This window comes from Micropterus salmoides, unplaced genomic scaffold (genome assembly GCF_014851395.1).
Source record: "Micropterus salmoides isolate LMB-PRFRI ecotype aquatic unplaced genomic scaffold, ASM1485139v1 Ms_hic_scaffold_343, whole genome shotgun sequence".
NCBI lineage: Eukaryota > Metazoa > Chordata > Actinopteri > Centrarchiformes > Centrarchidae > Micropterus > Micropterus salmoides.
Genome location: NW_024042740.1, coordinates 28,166 through 40,261, shown reverse-complemented (window position 1 = coordinate 40,261; position 12,096 = coordinate 28,166). Strand labels below are relative to the sequence as shown.

At 41.1% G+C, this 12,096-nt stretch overlaps 1 long non-coding RNA gene across 1 annotated transcript; it reads left to right on the top strand.

The window, feature by feature from the left end:
* Positions 1-837: 837 nt before the first annotated feature.
* On the top strand, positions 838-2,096 carry LOC119884426. The gene is made up of 3 exons (XR_005441013.1): positions 838-893; positions 976-1,045; positions 1,170-2,096. It is a non-coding gene; the product is annotated as an uncharacterized LOC119884426 (long non-coding RNA).
* Positions 2,097-12,096: the final 10,000 nt, after the last annotated feature.

The following is a 12,096-nucleotide window of genomic DNA, read 5'->3' as shown; positions in this document are numbered from 1 at the left end:
GTTGACTAATATTAGCTAGCTAAAGCTAACATTTCTTTTACTTAAATGAGCTATCTGATGTTAGCTAGCTGATAGCTCACTCAATCATTTCTAATATTGGCTTGGCATTTCATTACCACTGTAAAATGTCATATTTGATCTTTTACAATAAGCACACCATTTGTTTCACACTGGAATTTGGGAATTTTAACTGGCTAGGTAATTGAAAAATGTTAAAATTCAGGTGTGTTATTTCAAATGTATGATTACTACTTTATTGAATGCAGATTATATTTCATTCACAGTCAACATGAGCAAGAGGAGAGGAGATATTCCACACTTTTTTGGTGCCAAAAAAAGAGTAAGTTGAAACTTAAATGATAAGAGTTAGAATATATAGATAATAATGCAGCGTATATTTTTGAGTGTCTTGATTCTGGTTCAGCATTGTGTAATTGGCACTGTGCCAGCGACTAGCTAGTCAAATAAGCATACTCCAACAACATGTACATATGAAAACTAGTGATTTACTAGAAGGCTGTGTGGCTATATGCTTCTTCTTTTGGTGGAAGCTAGATGCTACTTAGGTTCCACTTTGTGAATATAATCCACACTTAATAAGACTAGGGGTCCTCCCCAGTGACAGCTGTGTTTTACCTGTTTATATATAAAGGGCTCCGACTGACAATCAGAATTGATTAATTCACCCACTAAGTAAACTAAGCCTACTAATTTTGCTCAATGTGTAGAGACATGGACACGAGAAGAAGGTGTGGTGCAACCCCCATTAAGCGATTATCCAGCTCTACCTTTGTTTTTCTTCACTATACAAGCTGTAAAGAACGGAAGATTGAATCGTTTGGATAGACTGCGAAGATCACAAATGCCTTCAATGATGCACCTCTGGGAAATAGGTAAAAAATGTCCATGTAATATTTTCTCTAAGGTCTGCAACACTTTGTGAAAAAACATTGATTGATGTTCGAACTGCTGAAGTCACAGATGGGGCTAGCAGTTATTCAGATGAATCAGCAGCACTGCAAACAAGCTAAGCAGCTAGTGAAAGGTAAGCACAATAAACCACTTTCTTAATTTGCTGTCAGAATAAGTTGTCTCTCCAGAGACAGTATACTGCACGTTCATGCATTTAATTTTTATTAAAGCAAAGCATTTGCTTTCAATCCAATCAGGTTGGAGGTACAATATTTGGCCGGGGAGGGGCAGAGAGCTCTTGCTGCCCAGGCAGGCCTGACGCCTCAACCAGGCTTTTACAGTAGGAAGGAGTGAAGCACACAGAGGTTTACCGCCATGCTGGGATCACCAGTTTAATGGAGGCTCGCCCTATCCCACATTCAAACCCTGCATCTCTTGGCTCCCTTCCGGCAGCTGGAGTATACTGGGGAGCGTTCCCATGGAAAAGCTGTTAAACTGGCCACGGTAGTGAGGATGAGGAACAAGTTTCCATCATGTTCTAACTAGCTACAAAGAGATTCACATATTGCACTGCCATATAGACTTCTCTACTGTAAGATAGTTCTAGTAGGCTAATTGTGATGTAGTAAGTTTTAGTTGGCAGTTGGAGATTTTGTCTGCTTTTTTCTGTCGTTTTCCAGTCTAGTGGCTACAGGTGTGTACATGACCAGGTCTATTTCCTCCTGAACTGACCTATGAGGGGTCTGAGTGAGCTTGTTTTTGCATCGTCTCCATGTTGCTATGCAGACTGACTTTTCCATTGGCTGGGTTTTACCAGTCATCCTTAAAGACAAGCCTGGTCCTGATTGTTCCGGATCGTACGGCGGAATCAAATTAGGGACTGGTAATGGCCATAAAGTCCATGTCTGAGGCATTATACTCAAGGGCGTGGGCCCACCTCACATTTCCCATCCGCATTTCCTTTCGTCCTCGTTTCTGAGTGGGACTGTCAGCTTTTTTCATTACCAGCTAATCTGGAGGATTTGTAACTAAAACAACAAACAGATAAAAACGCACAAATCAATGGGAGAGAGTGATGTTCCACCAATCAACTGTATGTTCATAATTGGCCAACTCATACATCATGCTTGTTCTTCTATGAATGGGCCCCATGCTTTGCAGTTGTTTATAAAATTCGAGGTGGATATCCTGCTATTTTTTTCTTCATCAGCGTTCACTCACTTCAAAGCCTCAGTAACTAAAAGCCAAAAGTATCTGCATTAACTTTTCCCCTAGCATAACCATAGGTACTTTACAGATGCTCTATATCAAGATGTGGGAGCATTTTAAACTACTTTAATATGTAAACAGTAGCCACCATACAATTACTAACTGTTACATGTGTCTGTTGTTGATTAGTTATATCCTCATTTACCCTATCCTGTGGGCATGCGAACACTGAATTATTGTTTGCTTTAAATGTGAATTATTAAAAAGAGCCAGCAACCAATTTTGAAACATTTCCATACTCCTACTTGTGAAATATTGGAGGCACTCTTCTTTTCTCTGCAGGTCCCTTAGGCTTTGAAATTATACTGTGGCATTTTGCTGGCACAGTTATAACAGGTAGATATCAATCTCTCCTTTCTAAAAATGTATCCCACCATCCTTTGCTTGGCTTTTGATGTGTAAGATCAGCACCGTAATGATTACCTTGTTGCGCAACACCTGTCACTCTAGTTTAGATTCTCGCATATTCTGACTTGCAGAATTCTTTTGGAAAAAAACCCACCAGATATCATCTCTGTTTATTTTAACCATAGCTGAGTCAGTATCTCTGCTCTGACTGGCCAGTGTAAATGCCTCCCTAAAGGCATTACAGCAGCAGCAATGTGCCAACACTTATGCTGTAATCAAACATTAATTCTTCCAGATCCTTCCAGGACAAAACACTTATCTCTAAGTAAGAAATTCAAACAACAGAGATTGGTCCCGTTAGTGTCATTGTTTAGGGTTTAAGTTATTTTGTATATTAGTTCAATTAATTAATTTGAGAGTACACTGCATGGTAATAAAGGACCATTAATAGGTCTGGGAGGTCTGGCAGCTTGTGAACAAAATAATTATATGAAAGCCGTGAATATATTTTTAATTACCATTTCCGTAAGTACTGCATTTTGATAGTGTGGCTTAGTGGTTAGTTACATTGTTGCTCTGAAGCATCATTCATGTTCTGGAGAATAGAAAAATATTCACCCTCTCCTAGAAGTGGTGACATTATGAAATCACTGCTCTGCAGAGAGGCATATTGGATACACACTCCTGTGGAGCCATTTGACTAAAATGAAGAACTGAATTTGTCATGTTTCCTCTAATTTTTTGTTCTTGACAGATGCAGCGCATTTATTCTCTGTAATTTTTTTCTGTGTAACTCTAAGATGTGTGTGTGTTCTTTTGTCTCCGATGTGGTGTTAATGTTAATGCACTGACTATGGCAACTCTTGCTCTGGTATTCATTATCCAATTCACTTGAAATCCTGTTCAACCAATTATCCAATGACAGTTGTATGCCTATTCTATGTTGACTATATGTTGTTTGCCTCATGTCTTTGTCCATTTTGACACTGATGTGCTCCAGTATTTTTCCTTGGACGTTTGCTGTCCTCAAATTCGGAAGCACCGGATTCAGCTGTGTGCTGCTTGGTTCCATTGTTGCCTCATAGAATGCACTGGATTTACATCTGATCCAGCTGGTCACCTTTTCTCTTTCTGTGTAGACGGCATGTTCTCCACACGTATGTGGCTGAAGCTCTCCTTTTACCACTTTGGGTTTGTCTCAGTGCAAATATATTCAGATTAGGTTGATTGAAGGGTCAAAATTACATGTAGGTGTGATTCATGTGTATGTATGTGTTGACCAATAATAGGCAGTATGTCTATCCTACTCAATACGATGCAGCATACAGTACATCATAACTTACATGTAACCTTGTGGATAACAGTAAAATAAGTAGTCATACCTGATTGCAATTGTGTTGGGCATCTATTGACAACAATAGTCATGTCACAATTGTGTAAAATGGTCCTACAGTGTCACATAAATGAGGACTGTTTACATAAAGTGGAAGGCAAGACCATGTCTGCTTTCATTATTTTTGTTCCAGTGTGACATTGAGCTATGTGATATATTATAAAGACATTATCTTCTTCCATCCAAACACACATCCTTACATTTTTTTTCTTACTCCTTCACCTAGTTCACAGCTCAACTCTTTATAAGTGTGTCTTTCTCATCATTGAGAAGTGGTATTAATGTTCAGTGACCGCACACATTGTGATAAATTCTTTTGCATGTTTATCTGCTCCATGACTCAATGTTTTTTTAGGGTCCTGACGTTCTAGATTTAATATGAAAATTTAAAAAACAGTCCACTTAAGGCAAAGCATGTTAACATGTGGCGAGCAGTCATACCCAGAGTGACTTTCAGTGACTGAGTGAGTGGTTTCAGCATCTTGCTGAAGGGCTTTTGGCCAGGATGTACGGCTGTTACTGCAATTGAACCCTTGTCCTTTACATGATGGGATGGTCACTGTAACCACTAGGCCACCCTGCCACCCTGAATAATCGTTAATGGGTTCTTCAAATAAGTAATATACTTGTGGAACGGAAGGGAAACCTTTCGGTGGACGTTGAGTGGGTGGTTGTAAAAGCAAGACTTCTTCACTTTATAAGACCTGAAGCTGCCCTCACATCTGGGCGGAGATTTTTCCCAAATTATTGCCATCATTTGTCGCTGCACTAGCAGCTGGCAATGAGCATCGGGGGTGGACGTTTGTTTCCTAAAACAGTGCAGCACCGGAGGGTGGTGTCAAGCACTGGAGCAGCCAGCTTCCTTTGGTGTGTAATTAGCCATGAAGCAGTTTGGTGACAGCATTGCTCCTTTTTCACTCTGAGCTAATATTACCTTACCTTACCTCACTGGCAAACCATAACCACGTCTCCTTTTACTGAGTTCACATTAGCATGATGCTAGTCTGTGGCCAGTCTGTAAAGGTATCCTACTAGTAGGACACTGATCCCCCCACCTGCTCACTAACTGCTGTGGACAATGTCCATCAACAACTAAAATATATAAGCACTTATTTGTTGTACCTTTGTAAAATCTTTCTTTTTTAAAGCATTACAGTCAGTGTTACAAAACTGACGAGATCTGAGCAGTGATCAGACAGTTTACCGTAACCCAACATTCAACAACTTTGCAGAGGAGCCTTAACTTCTGCCCTGCAGCTAAAAATGTTGCAATTATGATGTGAAAGAACACGTGATGAAAAATTTTCTTCCGAAGGCCAAGGGCAACTTATTTAGAGACGTCGGATGTGTTTTATCATGGCTCATTTAAAACGCATGTCAGCATTGTCACTTCAGAGATTAATTATTTTAAAATTTGGTGTTTACATTACAGTTTCCTTAAAACTCAGGGGTGGATTCAGTCAAGTGTGTTTAAAGTAAATAATTGTATAATGTGCTCATCCTTGCTGTGTTTAACACAAGTGCACAGCGAAGGTGAGCCCAGGTCCAGCATAACACAGGGAGCAGTTCGTAAACTTTAATTTATTTTATGAATATAAAACAACATATTGGCAAAGATTGGCTGACAAAGTTTGGGGGGTTAGAATAAGCTCAAGTTTGTAATATCTTAGATGCTGTTATCATAAATATCACAACAAAAGGGAATTTACAAAGTTATAAGAAGTAACAGTAATTTATCCCTGGAGAACCAAGTTAATAACTTGAAGCAGAGGATATATTAATGTCATCATATATAATTTCCATTGACACACCCGTCTCTGCAGTTTCAATACATAATGTAATATAGATACTTCATAATATAATTTACAGGGACTTACAGCATAAAACGATCAGGCTTCAAATAGTGTTTTCCACTTATATAATCACTCTGTTTGTCTTGTCCTGTCATGCTCACTGCAGAGATACACCTGAGTGAGTGTATATTTGTGTGTGTGTGTGTGTGTGTGTGTGTGTACTTGTACTTCCTACATAGTAAAGACTTGGTTTTAAGGGTAAGGTTAGGGGTAGGGTAAGGGTTAGGGTCACTGATTTTTACTGCTGAATCATTAATAGCTGCTAGCATGTAGGCCTGGGCTGACTGTGAAAGTATCAGGCATGTTTCTCTTATTATTCTAATAAATATTATTATAAAACATGACGATTAATATTATTATCATCAAATGTAGCCATTTTGCTACAATTACGCTACACACAACAGCTGTTTGCGACCTGACCTTTCTTTTCTCCGCGAGAGAGAAGAATTTTGAAAAGTTGCGTGGCGCTGCGGAGAAGCCCCCCAGCTGCAGTACCACATCCATGATGATCGAGAAATATAGAAATGAATGGCAATAAAACATGCTGTCAATATTTTAGAGACCCCCCAAAATATCACAAACCATACTTTTAGGGGAGCTGATGTCTTATTTAGGGGAGCTAAGCTCCCCCTGGCTCCCCAGTAGTTTGCACCCTGGATGTGTGTGTGTTTGTACATACTGTCTTTATAAGAAGCTATCCAGGCTAAAATTGCAAACTTGTCTTTCATACACACGCATGCAGACACATAAATACACATATACACATAAAGGCAGATACAAATGTATTAAAATACTCGCAAACACACAAAGTCACTTATATAACACACTTCATCCAAAATCACCAGCCAAGTGCAGTCTCTCAGATCAAACCTCCCTCAACCCATTCATCATGTGTTGTGTTCTATTTGACAAATTTCTCGAGCACAAGGAAATGTGCATGTGTGCGCTTTGTTTCAATAATTTTTTATGTATGGATGTGTTTTCTCAATAGTGTGTGCATAGTATCACTAAGTTAGAGATTGTGGTTAGGTATATTAGAGAAAGGGAAAGCTTTAGCGTTTTGGGAATGGATGCAGTACATGAAAGTCCTGAGACAATCACAAGTTTGGGTGCGCGCTGTGTATTTTTTGTAGTCTGTTTCATTCTGTCTATTCTGGTATGGGTTTTGTTTCTGTTTGCATGGTGCTTTACAAGCTTAATATAGTCCTCTAGTGTGCATAAATTGGTTTTGTAAAAGTATTGTCAATCATGTCTGACTGCATCCGATCTTGATCTGTGTGCACCGTTTACATGCTTGAAGCAGAGGGACCTTGTTTTAGCGCAAAGCCCTGTAAGCCTTAACCAAAGAAAACTTATGTGGCTGCTGCAGTGAAGTGCTGTGTCAGCTGAGGTCCGCCAAACTACTCTTGGCAGTTGGCCATGTTCTTCAAGTGTTCCTGCTGCCTTTGCCATGTCGTCTCCTGCCTTGCTGTATCCTCCCCGAGGGAGATTCCCCTTCTCCTCCCCAGTCCCCCTCTTCTCTTTCTCTGCCTCTGACTGACAGACCTGTCTGGCTGCACATTTATGCATAATCACCGTTGTTCAGATACATGTTGCAGTTATACAACACAAACATATTTTTATTATCAAATTGGCTGCATCAAACCACAGTGGGCTAGCCAAAGAATCTCAGATTTTCTGGCTAAGTAATGTCAGACTAGCGTACAGGGAGAAATGCATGAGGGGAGAGAGGTTGTGAAAAAAAATACAATCTATACCACATTAGCTATTTAACGCACAGTATAAATCTTAAGCCAGTGAGTTTATCACAGTCTCCAGTTTCAGAGAAATGTTTGTATAGTTAAAACCCTTCCCTTGTGTTCCTTTCAAAGAAAATCTCAGTCTAACTTAACAGATTTAAATTATTGATAATAAATTACAATTAAAGACATAAGAGTTAAGATATATAATGCTGCTTCTACTATAATTATTAATACACCATATACTGGTGTCCACCTACAATTATTATTACTATTACTATGAATGTCATTAACAATTTCCACTCATTTTGAGTTGAAGTCAGTTGGTCAACTGACTGGACAGGAAACACACAGCAAAGAAAAACATCAAAAGTTCTGATCTGCCTTTGATATGCTGAAACACTTGACTAGGAGAAGCTCCTCGGAGGGCTTTCAAAGGTTATAGGAAACACAGTTGGAGACCTGGGCTCATCCTGTGTGATCTGTTTTGAGAGTCATCTGAGGTAGACCATTCGTTCTGGGTGGGGATGTTGATTTGAACTAAATTAAGGGCTGGAAACTCAATAGTGGTGCCTTGAGTAGGAAGAAACACCCGAAAGGCGTCTGACTGGAGCAATTTGGCACAGAATAAAAGGCTTGGTGTCATTAAGAGCAAGAATATTAGTTTAGATAATGTATTTCTGGACTGCTCTGCACAAACATCAATCTGAAGAGCATTGTTAAAGAGGAAATTATCACTGCCAGAATTTGGATTGATATCAGTATATAGTGGGTGAAGGAGTTTGCTGCATAATTAGTCTCTGTTGCGCCGTCCTTTGACAGATGAATAGATGCGTTGTGTTATGTTTCGACGTGCCACAGAAATTTCACTTGTTACAGCGCCGTAGAAATCAGTAAACCCAATTTCAGGCAATTTATCAGGAACTGAAAACATCAGTTAAAGTGAGATCAGTGTATATGCAAATAGAAATACAAAGTCAAAAACAGGGCTGTATGATTTGGAGAAAAAGTCATATTGCGATTATTGTGGACAATACTGCAATTTGCGGTTGCATTTTGATTATAATGGAACAAATGGTACTATGAGTCTACTTACTTAATTATCAAGGAAAAATACTGAAATTTTGAAATGTGTATTTCACAGCTTGAACAAAGTTAACCAATAAACAATATTTATAACAAAAACTAGTAAAACAGATGTAAAATAGAACAAGGGGAGCATGTTGCTTTACAGAAGAGGCGGCTAGAAGCAGCACATATTGGCACACTGGCACTGACTCAGTGTACATCTGTCTAATGCAGAGTCTCTATCCAGTACATGAGTGTATTAAATAAAGAGTATAATGTTTAGTTAATAGGATACTGTTAGTAAAACAATAATATACTACATTTATTATAATTTCATATACTAGTATACTATTTTACCACTAGTCGAATATTAAATCCAGTTCCAGCTGTTTCATTTCTGCGGGTTGTTTTTATTTATTTAATCCTTGTGCAAGCAAAATGCTCTACATTAGTATCTAATTTGTTAATGCTATAACTTGTCAATAATCATATTGTTCAACATTTGAAAGCTTGAGGTAGCACATCAAACTTTTTCTGTCCCACCTCATCCAGGCTGTGATTGGTCAGCTGATGAAAAGTGACTGACAAGCACGTTGGCTCTGTGAAAAGTTGAACATGTTGAACCACAAAAGGCACCGATACACTAGCGTTAATTGGCCAGCGAGCCAAACACAAACCTTCTTTATCAGAATCAGAATCAGAAGGAGCTTTATTGCTAAGTAGTGTTTTATACATACGAGGAATTTGCTGTGGTGATAAGGTGCTACACGTAGACAAACATACAGTTGACATAAATAAATGTAGAAAATATAAATATGGAATGGAAGAACAACGTTGCATTATTCTGGGTCTGTGCCATGCAGAAGTAACATAACGGAAGAGAATATTGTGTACATATAAATATATAAACTGATAACATAAAAATATACAACAAGAAAGATCAGCAATCAACAACAAATATGTGCAACGTGCCAGGTCTGTGCACGACACGAGATGAGACAGTATTTCCATGTGCAGAGACATTTGCAAGGGGGGAGTGTCTGTGGGGGACCCGGGCCTTGTTAATGAGGCTAGCTGCAGACGGGAAGAAGCTGTTTTTGTGGCGAGAGGTTTTGGTCCTGATGGACCGTAGCCTCCTGCCAGAGGGGAGAGTCTGAAACAGTTTGTGTCCGGGGTGGGAGGGGTCAGCTGCAATCTTTCCTGCACGCCTCAGAGTCCTCGAGGCGTAGTACCAGATGGTGATGGAGATGGTGAGGATGGACTCAATGATGGCGGTGTAGAAGTGCACCATCATTGTCTTTGGCAGGCTGAATTTCTTCAGCTGCCGCAGGAAGTACATTCTCTGCTGGGCCTTTTTGATGATGGAGTTGATGTTCAGTTCCCACTTAAGGTCCTGGGAGATGATGGTGCCCAGGAAGCAGAAGGAGTCCACAGTGGTGACTGGGGAGTCACACAGGATGGAGCTGGGCTCTTTCTAAAATCCATGACCATCGCCACTGTCTTCTGAGCGTTGAGCTCCAGACTGTTCTGGCTGCACCAGGTCACCAGATGGTTGATCTCCCACCTGTAGGCGGACTCATCCCCACCAGAGATGAGCCCAATGAGGGTGGTGTCGTCCACAAACTTCAGGAGCTTGACAGACTGGTGACTGGAGGTGCAGCTGTTGGTGTACAGAGAGAAGAGAAGGGGGGAAAGAACGCAGCCTTGAGGGTATCCGGTGCTGATGGTCCTGAAATCTGAGACATGTTTTCCCAGCTTCACGTGCTGCTTCCTGTCCATCAGGAAGTCTGTGATCCACCTGCAGGTGGAGTCAGGCAGGCTTAGCTGGGAGAGCTTGTCCTGCAGCAGGGCCGGGATGATGTCGTTAAAAGCAGAGCTGAAATCCGCAAACAGGATCCTGGCATAGATTCCTGGGGAGTTCAGGTGCTGGGGGATGAAGTGAGGGCCATGTTTACTGCATCGTCTACAGACCTGTCAAACTGCAGGGGGTCCAGTGGGTCTTTAGGTGGGACAACACAAGGCGTTCAAAGGACTTCATAATCACAGAGGTCAGGGCGACGGGTCTGAAGTCGTTTAGTCCTGTGGTCCTTTGTTTCTTGGGGACGGGGATGATGGTGGAGGCTTTGAAGCAGGCTGGCACATGGTATGTCTCCAGTGAGGTGTTAAAAATGTCTGTGAACACCAGAGACAGCTGATCAGCACAGTGCTTCAGGGTGGATGGGGAGACAGAGTCCGGCCCAGTTGCTTTGCGGGGTTTCTGCCTCCTGAAAAGAACGTTGACTTCCCTCTCTGTGATGGAGAGAAGAGGGCAGGGGGTTGCGCTGGCCAGCTCTGGGGAGGGGGGTGGAAGAAGAGGTGGACTGAGGCTGAAGCTGATGGAGTCACGGGGGATGGTATCTGATTGACTCTCAAAGCGGCAGTAGAACTGGTTCAGCTCATTTGCCAGGTGAGAATCGTTTATGGAGTGGGGGACTTTGGGTTTATAGTTTGTGATCTGTCTGAACTCCCTCCAGACAGAAGTGGCGACGTTTCCAAAGAACTGGTTCTTTAGTCTCTCTGAGTACAGTCGTTTAGCTTCTCGCACCTCCTTGCTAAACCTGTACTTTAATGCCCTGCCCCCGGGCCTGTCACCACTCCTAAATGCCTGTCTGAGTTTAGCTGTGAACCAGGGTTTGTCATTGTTATAACTCAACCTGTTGCGTGTTGGTATACATGTATCCTCACAGCTGATGTAGGACGTCACAGCCTCTGTAAACTCATCCAGATTGTTGGTAGCCTTCTTGAAAACGTCCCAGTCAGTGCAGTCCAAACACACCTGAAGATCCTCAATAGCTTCACTAGTCCACTTCTTTGATGTCTTCTCCCAGTTTTCTTCTGTCTTACTGCTTAAGCTGCTGACGACGTCTCTCTGTCTATGTCATCGAGCGACTGGAGCACCGCCATTTCTCTCGTTGCTCCAGTGGCGCATCTGACTACAGTATGTTTTGAACGATTAGTGGCGGGGCAGGCAAGGGGGGTTACAATAGGTTGTTGTCTTAAAAGTTACTGACACACTGCTCATAAATAATTTTTCTCATTGCAAGTAGGCTTATCTGTTTTTAGAGAGCATGTGCGAGAGCCCGGTGTGGGCGGAGATAATGAGCAGACTGCAGCGCACACAGAGAAGACAGTGTCACACACACGTTTTCTGTTTAAATCGCACACTTTTTGCGGTTATGTAATCGCACATGACGACATTGTGATTACGATTAGATTAATCGTGCAGCCCTAAAAAAAGGACGAAAGAATGAGAAACCAAACCAAGAAACCTGAAAAGCCATGTCACCTCAAAATAAAGTACAGAAAAATGTCACATGTGGGAAAAGGAAGATATGAAAAGGTCTTTGAAGGATAAATCTGTTCCTAAAGTTCATCTCTGTCTGAGTGCTGTTAGTCAGTGAATTATCACTTTGTCAACCAAAGACTTAAAAACTATCCTATAAAGCATATCATACAACTTTTTAATTTTCAATTC